The 13,469-nt window shown below is 29.9% G+C and overlaps 1 protein-coding gene across 5 annotated transcripts in view; it reads left to right on the top strand.

Moving 5' to 3' along the window:
• Window positions 1-13,469, top strand: part of LOC140447765 (sodium-coupled monocarboxylate transporter 1-like) — an 81,866-nt gene that overhangs the window by 32,481 nt on the left and 35,916 nt on the right. Inside the window, exon 1 of one of the 5 annotated variants that reach the window (XM_072540612.1) lies at window positions 9,392-9,616. The exons of the other annotated variants lie outside the window; for them this stretch is intronic. The gene's annotated coding sequence lies outside the window, so the exon portion shown is untranslated. Of the gene's footprint in view, window positions 1-9,391; window positions 9,617-13,469 lie in introns of those variants that run through there. 5 annotated transcript variants of the gene reach the window in all.

Consider the following 13,469-nt stretch of genomic DNA (forward strand, 5'->3'; position numbering starts at 1 on the left):
GAAATATTGGTTCGTGAACGTGTTGCCACTTGCCAAATACCTGAAAAAATTACAAATATACATATATATATATATATATATATATATATATATATATATATATATATATATATATATAGAATAAACAAAAAATAATAAGAAAACGTTCTAGATTTGTGTAACTACTTCTGTTATTAAAAAAGATACAGAAAAAATATAGTTAACTGTCAGCTTTAATACCTACATTTATCAAATATTTATGACTGCAAAGGGGATGGAAGACTGCAAAAGTCGCTTATATGAGAGATAAAGCCAAACTTAAAAATGTTGAGAGTGGAAGCACTGCTAAGAAACATAAAAAGTATATCTTTTTTGAAAATCTTCAATTCATCGATCGTACAGTAAATGTTACTGAGTAATTTATAACAATAAAAAACTACAGTTTCGTGCAGAAGCTATGCGTGTTATGCTTGACATTAAAAACATGCCCGTATATGAACCACGGAATGCTCCCTCAGGAAATAGTAGTAGTTATTCTAGAGCTTCCCCTTCACCAACACCATCCTGGAGTGGTGGTTATTCGTACGAGGTTTCTAGGCCCAACTTAGGATCTACCATTAGCTTACAAGGGGGACACAATTATATGCATTCAATACATCACATGTTTCTAACTACACTGCAACTCCTGCAGCATCAGCAACTGAAAAAATATCACAAGCAACAACGCACCCTACCTTAACTGAACTTACTAATACCTGCTTAGATAATGAATATTAACATTATAAATAGTTATATAAAGTTTTATTATTATTTCTGTTTCTTATTCATAGAGTATCAGTTAAGTTTCTTAAAAAAATATTAAAATTTGTGCACTACCTACAAGCTTGTTCCTTACCTTAATGCTAGGCACATTCGTTCCACCGACGAAATAGAAACTCGTATTTTGTCAGTAAATTTCAGGTTACGTTCTAATTTGGAATGCAGTTCGTCAAAGGATTTTATTGACATTCGAAAATATTTATGAAATTTTCTTTCATCTTCTCTGAGGCTGGAGTATAATGTTACGAATGCACCTGCTACGTTTCGCTCTAGTACAAGGGGGTGTACCCACTACCTCTTTTTCTTCGGTTTTTGTTGCCGTCTTCTACGTAAAATAATATAAACGGCAACGGCGCGCACGATGATGTTACGCACATACATATTGAAAAACTGATCATACGCAGCATGTGAAAATACGATAACAAAGGTGCTGCCCATGGACGTATACGTCCATGGTGCTGCCGGCCAGCATTGACGGCCAGCGCTGAGCGTCGGCTACATGTGAAACGGCACTTTTAATCTAAACAGTACCTTCGTAATTTCTTTTGTTTTTAGATGAATTTTCTGCTTTCTTGTCTACTTTTGTGTTGCAGGTTTTTGTTATTTGTTTTTTAGGGCTCTTCTTTTCTTCTGCTTTTTATTCCATTCTGGTGATATATATTTGCAGTATATTTAATTAAATTTAGTTTGCCTGTACGTTTATCTGCCACTACTACACTGGCGGTGCAAAAAATTCGATTCATGACATATTCCTTATTTCTTGCTTTTTTTAAAAAGCTTAGGACTTGCTATATGGCATATATAAATTTAGAGAAACACTGATATAAGTACAATAATTATTAATTTCTATACATTATTTTTAATTTTTTTCTGTAAAATTTTTTTGTAAAATTAAATTTTTGTCAAAAATTTAAGTTCGATAATCGGCAAGAAATTAATTTGTTATCATACTGATTTTCACAACCAGACCAATTTGATATTAAAACGTTTCGAGTTCAGAATTTTTAATTGTATTAAATGACATTACCACCAACGGATGCTACACGAGCCATATGTCTTTTAATTCTGGGTGGTTCAACCCTTATTTTACAATGTTGTATATACTGTAGTTCAAATATTTCTTTGTTGTTCGTTTGAGGCTCTAGGTCCGCAAAAAATAATGGTAATGGTTCACGGCTCAATCTGTGTCTGACATTTGTAACGTTCCTTACCTTATAACCCTTTTTCTGGATTTCCGCTTTTATTTCATCTATCGGAAAAGAGATGTAGATCTCAAATAACTGCTCTGTATGCTCTGTCTTCCTTAGGTTGATATGTATGGTGGACGATATTTTCCTCTCGTACGTGATGTATTAGTTTTCTGTAGGATTCAGGTGCCTTTGGTTGTGTCAAAAAATTTTTATTGTGTTGTTTGTTAAGGCTTTAGTGAAGTAAGTTTCTACTTCTACTGCGTGAGCTAAATTATCTATCATTTTACTATAGTTATTCACGCCATATATAAAAATTGGAGGGGGTTTTGAGATTGGTGGATTTTTATTCGTATCATTTACGGAGTTTTCCTGTGGAAATGGCTGAAACCTATTTGAGAGTGTAATTGGAGCTTCTTCTTCTCTTGAATCTTGACGTTTAAGCCTTTTTCTTTTTGGTCTTATTGTTTGTCATGGGTGTTTATTATTTTGAGATGTTCTTCATCTGATATTGAATCATATTCATTCTGTGTTTCTGGATTGTTTTTTAAGTTTAAGTTAGCTTGAGAGTTTGATGTAGAATGAGAAAAGTTGGTTTGCTGGGCAACTACTGGCTGTACCTGATATTGTTGTTGATAATTATCAAAAGGTATCATTTGGTTGACTGTTGGTTGATTTGAGCACAATGGTGGATCCTGAGTATTTATTTGACTTACTTGGTAATACGGATGTATTAGATTTGTAGGCTCGTTCTGCATTACAGTTGGAAACTGCACTATATATATATATATATATATATATATATATATATATATATATATATATATATAATATATATATATATATATATATATATATATAAATATATATATATATATATATATATATATATATATATATATATATATTGTTGTGATTTACTCAAACTATGTGTTTATAATATTTATTTTTTTAACAAATTAATATGATATCTCAGGGCTCTTTTACTTATTAAAAAAAAACCAATCAAATATTAAAAGTAAAAATTTTGAATAAACATATATACCATATACAACGATTAGAATAAAAATCTCTCCATCCATCAAATCGTACATCCACAATTATCAATACAACTTAATTAAGCTTATATGCAAATCTAAAATTTCTTAATTTTAGTGACTCCCGATAAATTATCATGTATTATAATTCTCAATAAAACCAACAAAAAATAAATAACTCTAATTTAAATAGGTGGTCGTGATTGAAAGTCTCTGTTTTTAAAAATTTCAATTTTTGTTTCCAAAATTGATGACTTCACCTCTCTCTCCTTTGATTGTGCCGTGTCCACCTAGCTCGTACCTTTCAGTTTCTTCAAAATACTCCTGCTAAACTCCTCTGCTTCAAACCTTTACTACATGAATAAACTCCTCCTCTCCAGACACAAGGATATCTCAACTAATCGACTTGGTCCAGTTTAAAACTATACATCTGTTTATTACTTACAGCATGTCAGTTATTTCTTCTGTCTGCTACCACAGTTGGAACTCTTTCCACCAAACACAAATACAACTTTTCACAATCTGGACTTTTTTAAAAAACTTGGCTAATTAGCAACGTCGTCTCCACAAAAAAAAAATACTCGATAGTATACTCGCCCGATATTCAATTCACAATGCCTTTCTCTGTCTTGCAAAACTCTATCCAAAAACCATCCATCTCCCTCCTCTTTTTCCTTGAACCTATCAGAACGTATCTCCATCCGGTCATCTAATAAACATTTTCAATTTCCAGAGAAAAAAAAAAAAATTACCTCTCACAAACTATTTACAAACCTACCCTATTGTATAATTCTTGGTAATCCATACAATAGAAAGTTTAAGGTAGAACTATTTACAAAAATGTCTATTTAAAACCAAACCGTTAGAAAAACCAATATATTGTCTTCTTATTTTCTGGGAATGTCTTTGAACGTACAAAATTCACTTTCCGAAAAAAAAAAACACTTTCTAAAACTAATGCTAAACCGTATAATATACAGGATGTTTGCGATTTCTGTTGGACCAAAACGTAAAACGGGACACTGACATTAATGAATTGACAGAAATAAAATTTGGTAAGTTTTTAACATGGTAATTTGGTAACATTATGGTAAGCTTTTAACATATTTTACAACTTGACAAAGGCAAGGGTTTCCTGCCAAAACGTTGATTTCAATGGACAATAAAATCTAGTTTCAAATTTAATATTAGAAACACTAATTTTATATATATATATATATATATATATATATATATATATATATATATATTATATACCTATATAATATATATTATACATATTATATATATGTATATAAATATATATATATATATATATATATATATATATATATATTATATACCTATATAATATATATTATACATATTATATATATGTATATAAATATATATATATATATATATATATATATATATATATATATATATATATATATATATTTATTTAAGAAAAAAGAAGTACTTGTGACTCGTTTGGAAAAAATATATATGTGTTTTTGATGGGTTGGAGTCAATAAAAGGGGCTATTGGTTAACTATTTATTATCTCGAGCTTTCAATTGTGTTTACAATTCTTATCAAGAGCTGCTAAAAAAGACAAAATATCTGATCTTGAATTTCTGATCTTTTGTTTAAACTATTATCACTTTTGCTAATACAAACCATTTCCAAAAAAGTCCTTTTGAATTTATTACTTTCACTACATAAAATTTTAATGTTATCAAAATCCATAATATGGTCTTTATCGATTACATGCTCTGCCAAAGCACAAGATGGTTTTTTAATTCTGCAATCACTTTTGTGAGAAATAATGCGATTTGAAAGATTTCTTCCGGTCTCACCAACATAGTCAGATTCACACTGAGTACAACTAATGCTGTATACTACATTCGTTTGTTCAAATTTGTCTATAGGATATTTAGTTTTGGAATATAAAGATGAAATAGTTTTGATGTTCTTTGTTGCTATTTTTATATTGTCAATAACATTTAGTGTTTGTATTAATTTAGGTATTAATGATGGTATAAAAGGTAGTGAATGATAATAGATGTTCTGATTGTTAGATACAATGTTTTGAGATTTAGCAAAAAATGGTGTTAAGTTATTTATATTAACAATATTAGAAAAAAGCATCCTATGTAGCATATCTGGAGGATAAGAGTTTTCAATTAAAATATTTCTTAACAATTGAAGATCTTCATGTAGATAATCTGGATGAGAAAGTTTTAAAACACGTTCTTTTAATCCTGTTATAAGGTTCATTTTCATCTTATGATGGGAGATGATGAGAGTAATAGCTTATAAATCTATTACTACATATGGGTTTTCTGAACCATCTGGTTTGCAACATATTGTCTGTACCTCTTACAATTTTCATGTCAAGGAATGGTAGAGAATTACCTACCTCTTCCTCAACTGTAAATTGTATATGTTGATTATGATTGTTGAAAATGTTGACTGTTTCATGAATTTTGTGTTTAAGAAGTGCCAAAACTAAATCATCTACATATCTTTTAACAAAAGGAATGAAAAAAGTGCAATTGTTAATACAATCACTGATAACATCATCCATGACATAGCTACTTAGAATGGGTGAAAGACTAGATCCCATAGGACTACCAAAAATTTGTTTATAAAAGACTCCATTAAATATAAAAATATTAGAATCAAAAACAAAGTTGATAAGTGTTTTGAAATGTAATAAGTCAATATTAGTGTGTTGCGAAATCTCATTTCAATGTTTTTCAACACTACTTATGATTAAATCTAAAGGTAAATTGGTAAAAAGAGATGTTACATCAAAACTAACTAAAACATAATTTTGTGGTAATTGGAAATTATTAATGAAAGAACTAAAATCAAATGAATCTTTAATGTAAAAATTGTTGTTTAAATTATAAGCATTAAGATGTCAGTGAGGAGTTTTTCTTTATAGTTCAACTTTGTAAGATATTTTGTCTTTTTTAGCAGCTCTTGATAAGAATTGTAAACACAATTGAAAGCTCGAGATATTAAATAGTTAACCAATAGCCCCTTTTATTGACTCCAACCCATCAAAAACATTTATATATATTTATTTATATACATATATATATATATATATATATATATATATATATACATATATATATATATATATATATATATATATATATATATATATATAATATTGTGGAGTACTTCGATAAACGTAAACAACGCTGTATCATACTATATTAAATAGTTCATTAAGGGACTTTGTCACATGACACATGGTGTTTTTATTTTCATTCCAGCCTTTTAGTATTTTGGTCTAAAACTTGAACTTTGGAATCAATTTGTGGAAGTAAACTAACTTATAGCGAATATCTATATTTACAACTTGAGAAAATTTATTTAGAGGTCAGTACTAGAGACGGGCTAGTCTGGTTTTTTTGTAGCTATAACAAAATAAATGTTTGAGATGTCATTTCTCTCGAAATTTGTTCTGTTCTGTTTTTTTTTCGAGTATTGATTGGAGGTTATAGGAATATATTACACATTTTTGGTAGGTTCTAGGTGTGCGAACGTGAAAATCACTGTTTTTCATTTAATTCAATTAAATTCATGTTGATTTATTCGAACAGTTAGTCGTTTTTGAAGACATTACGTTATAGCTATCTGTACCTCTGCGCCTGAATTTAATCATAACCTTTGTAGTGACTAGTTTTAATGAAACACATAGTATTCACAGTTACGTAGATGTTCTGAGTTTCCACTTCGTTCGCAAAATAGATCTAGAACTATATAAGGTACATTAGGCCAAGAATTGTTTTGCAGAAAAATGCTGAGAAAATTCATAAACTTACATTCTCATATTTTGATATGATGTATCAAAACGTGAAAGTCCAGCATGGTCATAATCAAGCATGGTCAAGTAGATTTTCTTCTATTCAAACTTTTCTGTACCGTTTAATTGTATCCGTTTGAGAATACCTGTAGCCACCATATATACATCTTAAATTTTTATCAATAAATCCTATAAAAACGATTACCATTAAAAATTAATAAAATCAGATAATCAAACCAAAATCCTTGCATTGTTTTGAAACCAAGCTGCAAAAAACGGACAGATTAAGAATCTTGAAGAAGTTAAAGGTAGTAATGATTGCGTTATGTAACGGCCAAAATTCTAATTCTACTTATTATTATAGATGCTTCAAATCCGAGATTACTCTTGCTAGAGCAAATAAATATATTTCCAAGAGGGCATATTTCTCACGTTTAAAAACAAGAAGTTTTTACTTAAGGTCAACGAAGATAAGATCAGGTACTTGGTAGTTACCAAAAATCCAAGACTAAGAATAAGACAGAACATTCCGATAAATGAATACAATTTCGAAGTTATCAAAGAAATCAATTACTGGGGAGCAGTGATAACAGCCGAAAATAGTTATGAAAAAGATGTAGCAGCTAGAATCATGACGGAAAATATTATTTCCTAGCGACGCTACTTCAATTAAAATTGCTCTCAAAGACCACTAAAATAGGAGTATATAAAACTGTAATTTGACCTATAATAACGTATTGAAGTAAGACGTGAACACTGAACCACCGCGAAACAACAAAATTATTAGTCTTAGAACGAAAGATACTCCGGACAATCTTTGGGCCAATAACAGAAAGAGTGAGGACGAAGACATAATCAGGAACTCCAAGCACTCTATGGAAAAAAAACATAGTACAATATATTAAGGCAAATGGGATAAGATAGGTAGGACATGTACTGAGATCGAATGATGAAAGAGTACTAAATACAACCTTCTGGGAAAGGCCCGATGGCAGAAAGTAGTTGGTCGCACAAGAAAAAGATGGAAATATGCAGTAACGAGTGATCTACGTAAGATAGAGGTACAATATGGGAGATTGCTACATAAGAGCTGCAAGTGTGGGGGAGAATTGTAAACACAGTCAAGACTCACTTAGAGTTTAGAGCAAAGAATCCAAAGAATATTCCTGGAATCTTTGTGATCTTCGGAGGGAGTTTGATGGTATAAATAACATATTTAGAATTTTTAAATTTCAATAGCTAGTTTAACACCAAATTTAAGTTTTTTCCAACACCAACGCTGCAACGTTCATAAACTAATTGTGTATTGTTTCATTCTTTAAAAAGTAAGCAAATCTTTTCATCAATATTCATTCTAATGAAGAAACTGTTAAAGAGACAAAATACGTAAAATTTTTTAGCTGATTAACTGGTTGGTAACTGGTTGAAAATTTCCCATGGCAAATTCAACGCTAAAACTTTTCCTCCAAATTAAATAGTTAAGCTTTCTAATTTGTAACATTGTTTATAATGAGAAATGTATATTAAATTTTTGATTGAAGATCTATCTTTTTAAATTACAGAAAAAGCTGTTTAGGTTTATTGAGCTCCTGCGGTCACTGTTCAAAAAATAATTCAACCTATTGTAGTTTTTGTAAAATATCTTTGTTTTCCAAAATCTGCTGGTGAATTCTAATATATATATATATATATATATATATATATATATATATATATATATATATATTATATATATATTATATATATACATATATATATATATATATATATATATATATTATATATATATTATATATATACATATATATATATATATATATATATATATATATATATATATATATATATATATATATATATATATATTGTTTGTTAATTTTTATCTACGAAAAACTGAGTAACAGCACGCACGTTTTTGGAGTGATTTAAGCATTACCTATAACTGAGTGTAACCTCAGATGCAAGATTTTACACTGTTGATTTAGATTGGGTGTGTTAGTTGTTGTTTTTGTTTTCTATATACGTATTTATTTTTAGTCCCTGTATGTTGACATTATTTGTTATAGCGTTGCTAACTTTTTGCAAATAATTAATACTTTTAGCTGTAATAACTGTGTCATCTGCTTTCCATATATCCTATTTTTCCTTCTTTTCAAGCACTCTGAAAAATTTGGTCTGAATATATTTGAACAGAAGAGGAGAAAGTACATAAATTTGCTGGCACTTCACTCGTTATCCGTATGTTCTTTGTTAAATACAGTCATTTGGACTTTTTGACAAATATTTGACATGCTTGAAGCAATACACTGAGAATTAAATAGTGCTTCCCGGGTTCCGAGTTCGGTTCGAAAACCAAATTGGATGTCATTCATTTCGTATGCATTTTCTGTATGTATTACTATATACTCTTCTATATGTTTGAATAGATGTAACAGTGACAACATAGCAATTTTGCGAAATCATAGCTCACCTCTATTTACCACTTAAATATTTTTGCGTCAATTGATGCGCAAGACAATGCGATACTAATACTACCAATAAATTTATTTTCCAATTATGTTTTTAAGTGGATTTGATCGATTCCGTTCATTAAACCGTCAAGTGCTGTAAACTCAAACTCGTCGTCGTCGTGATAATGAAAGTACCAGTTCCAGTTACTCTTACTACATGTTGTAGTCTCCATGTGCTTTGCGTGTTGTGGCATTGATAAACAATTATGTGATTAGTTTTTTTTTGGTTGATTTTCTCGATTTAAAATTAATATTTCTGTTTTTATTATAATCTTTGGTAAGTGCTTCCTTATTTTTTAATTTCTGGTCAAATTCCCATTTTTTTTATATCTCTTTATGCATATATTTTTTTAGATTATTAATTGTTTTTATTTTATTTGAAGGCTATATTAACGTTGAAACATAGTGAATGTTGCAACTTATATCACTTCGAGATATGGGTAATTTTTCTGTTTTTTTGTGCATATGTGCGTTCCCATAATGTATGCGCATTTTTTATGATTCTCTGTATTTGCAGTCACAATAGTTTTTAGAAATAAACAAAATATATCTTTAATAATATATCTACTATAATTATGTAAATTATGATAATTTATACAATTTATGACGGTGTATCACCGATATTAATCGCCCTGTATATGTTATTTAAAATTTCAAGTATTTTCCTAAAGCTTAACTACTTATTACCATTTTTTACTTATGTCATTACATACCATTATTGACAGTAAACGATTTTCATTTCGATATGTCTTAAATTAATTATGATCATCCTTCATTTTGTTAAAAAGATTATGTTTGCTGTCCCCATTGATAAAACTAAACAAAGATACACTTCAGCCCTTAAAAATTTACTTTGAGTCCTTAAAATTGAGGCGTTCTTTGCAAAACCCCCGTTTGTCGTTAATTACAAATTTGAAAAAAAAAAAATTAAAAAAAAAAACGTTATTTGATTGAGCAATATTGCCGAAATTCTCCGATATGCCGTTTGCCGATTAAGTGATTTATTATTTTAATGATTACACACATTTTTCAATATCAATTACATTAGTTCTTCCTTTTTTTACGAAGGTCATTTTTTCATTCGACATAATTCGATTTTTGCAGGAAATTTTCAATAACTTTCATTAACTGGAGGACGATCCGTAACTGAAACAAAAGCACAGAAGGCACTCAGTGAAGATATATAGGTGGCCTAACACTTCAAAAATTTAAGTCCTGCTGCAACCAAATATTTGACACGCTTCTTTAATCGTGTATTGAAAACTGGGACACTACCTCAAGAGTGGCTCACAACCACATATATAATATTGTCCAAGAAGTCTAAGGCAAGAAGATGTGATGATCACAGAACAATATCTCTGATTAGTCAAGCAGCAAACATTTTCATGAGGATCATCTTTAATCGTATTTACAACAAATGCGATAAATTTCTAAGCCGCTCACAATATGGTTTCAGAAATTGTATGGGAACAAAAGATGCAATCCTGGGACTATCATTAAACGCGGAGAGATATTTGGAAGTGCTGCTTCCTTGGATGATAACAGAAAAGCTTTCGATCGAATCAAACATAAAAAATTACTTAATAGAAATTATCCAACAGGTGAGGTTGGATGGACGTAATATCACTATCATTTGTAACAAGTATTCTAATCACAGAGGCTGGATTCGAACAAAGGTAACACTAAATTGGTACATTGAACGAGGAATACGTCAAGGGTGTGTTCTGTTCCCAATTTTTTTAATGTATACGCTGAACATATAATCCGATCTTCACTAGAAGAACATCCGGAGAGAGCAAGAATGCATGGTATTCTAATAAACAACATAAGGTATGCAGATAATACGTTAAAAAAAAACGTTAGTTTTCAGCCGAGAGTTACAAGCCCATCACAATCTTATTGTTATTGTAAATGGAATAAATCTGCAAACCGTTTAAATATATATATATATATATATATATATATATATATATATATATATATATATATATATATATAATAAATGTAAAAGATATCGGCATAGCTCGCAATAAAAAGAGAAAAATATAATAAAATATGTGTATAAGATGGAAGGCAACCGTATATACGTATTTCTGACTATTGGTCGTCTTCAGTACGGTGCAGCCAAGTTAGAAAAGGAGCATATTAACTTGGGAAAGGATCACTACAGGAGCAATGCGACCAATTTGTGGCAATAATGTTAGAAGACTCTGAGGTTTCCAGAGCAACAACCAACACATCCACGGAGGAAGCTAAGCTACCTGAAGAAAGGAATGCCAAACGTTTAGAACGTTTCAAACAACAAGAAAAAGGATAATGCGAGTTAATAGTACAATAAAGGTAAAAGATATCAAACAAGGCGATATCAAACGCATTTAAAATGTTACTGTACAGGAGAATGTTACGAATAAGTTGCACCACAAGAACAACCAACGTGGAAGTGTTATCAAGGATGAATACTCGCCCACATCTTTGAAGATCGTCAAAGTTAGGAAAATCTCATATCTCCGACATATAATGGGTCACAAGGAATACGAACAACGGCAACTAATTATTAAGGAACAAGAACAAGGAGGTATAGTAAGTAAGAATAAGTCGTGGCTCAGGAATATAAGAGACGACCAGAACTGGAAACCTCAATGGAGATGGTATATATGAGGAGAAATATTGCGAACTATTGCACTAAACTTTCTCTCCGTTATTTTCTATCTAGGATCTTTACTATTTCTGCAGCTCCTTAATTCTTCTGTTTCACCTGCCTTATTTAAGTCAGTTAGATAATTGATTTAGTTGACCTTGAATATTTGATTTGTCCCAGTTAATTTATTATTTTCTTTACGTGGTGATCTGTTCATTCGCCGTATTTTTTTTTGGAAAGTTGTTGTCATTTTCCATTCTTTTTGACAAGGTTTCCCAATATTGATCTTTTACATTTCTAAATAAATATAAAAAAAATAAATATAAGGTTGAATGCTCGAATAAATGAACTTTGATCAGATAAAAGGCATATATCGAGCACAGTTTAATTAAATCTTGCCCAAGTACTTTCGATCCCTAGATCATCTTCAGGGGCATTTCGTCAATTGTGGCCTATCCGGCAAGAACAAGATGTCATAGACATATAAATGTACATTACACTACACTAAAAGTTTCTCATACACATTTCTCTCCAGTATTAGTGTTTTATTTTTTAGTTTGTTGTCCTTGTTCTGTTCTGTCTAATGTTGATTCTGCTGCACGATATGCAAGGTATGTTTTTACTTCTTATAATATGTTTGTTTGAATTTTGGACAGAACCATTGAGTCCATTTTTGTAGCTGTAATTTATATTCTTTATATAAAATATATTAAACGCTTCACAAGCAACTTATTTTACGTTCATTAGAATTTTTTCCTGAATCGATACCATCTTCCTTTTTATCGCATTTGTTTCTATTCTTTCTCTTATCGTTTCGTAGGAAGCTATTGTATAATTCCATAAAGATCAAATGGTTCTGCCATAATTGACTGAAATTAATCGATTAGTAACTTCTTGTAAATGATTACCGAAATGCGATTTATTGGCCTATAACACTGATTGGTTTCACTGGTTTTTAAAGGTTTAATACAAATTTGGACTTTTATCAGTTTTCCTCACAAATCATGTTTGTATTTGCTATTCTGTTCATTGAGTTTTGCTTCAGTTTGTTGTTGTTAGTCGATTCAAGTAAATCATGATAAACGCCTGACTGTTTTTGTCAATTATTTTTCATATTTTTATTATTTTCTTAGAACAGTGGTCTTAAAAATAATTTTAGTTAATTTTTTAAAACAATCGATATCATGCACTTATCTTTGGACGGAGTGGGTTCATTCATTAATCAGTGGTTAACATTCAACACTATTTAATAATATTGCTACATCTTAAAGTTGAACCACCGACGATTTCGTGAAACAGTGCATGATTCGATAACCTTAACCTCGAAATTATATTATGAAATACCTTAAAACAAACAGATTAAGTTAATAAAAATTTTAGGTCACTTAGTGTTTTAATAAATGAACACGAATTATGGACATGAAAGTAAGAAACAAATTATTATCTACTTTTCGTATTGCCTGATTATACCTTTCTCTTTTTCCTTCTTTAT

The sequence above is a fragment of the Diabrotica undecimpunctata genome, chromosome 8 (genome assembly GCF_040954645.1).
Source record: "Diabrotica undecimpunctata isolate CICGRU chromosome 8, icDiaUnde3, whole genome shotgun sequence".
In the NCBI taxonomy this organism is placed as follows: domain Eukaryota; kingdom Metazoa; phylum Arthropoda; class Insecta; order Coleoptera; family Chrysomelidae; genus Diabrotica; species Diabrotica undecimpunctata.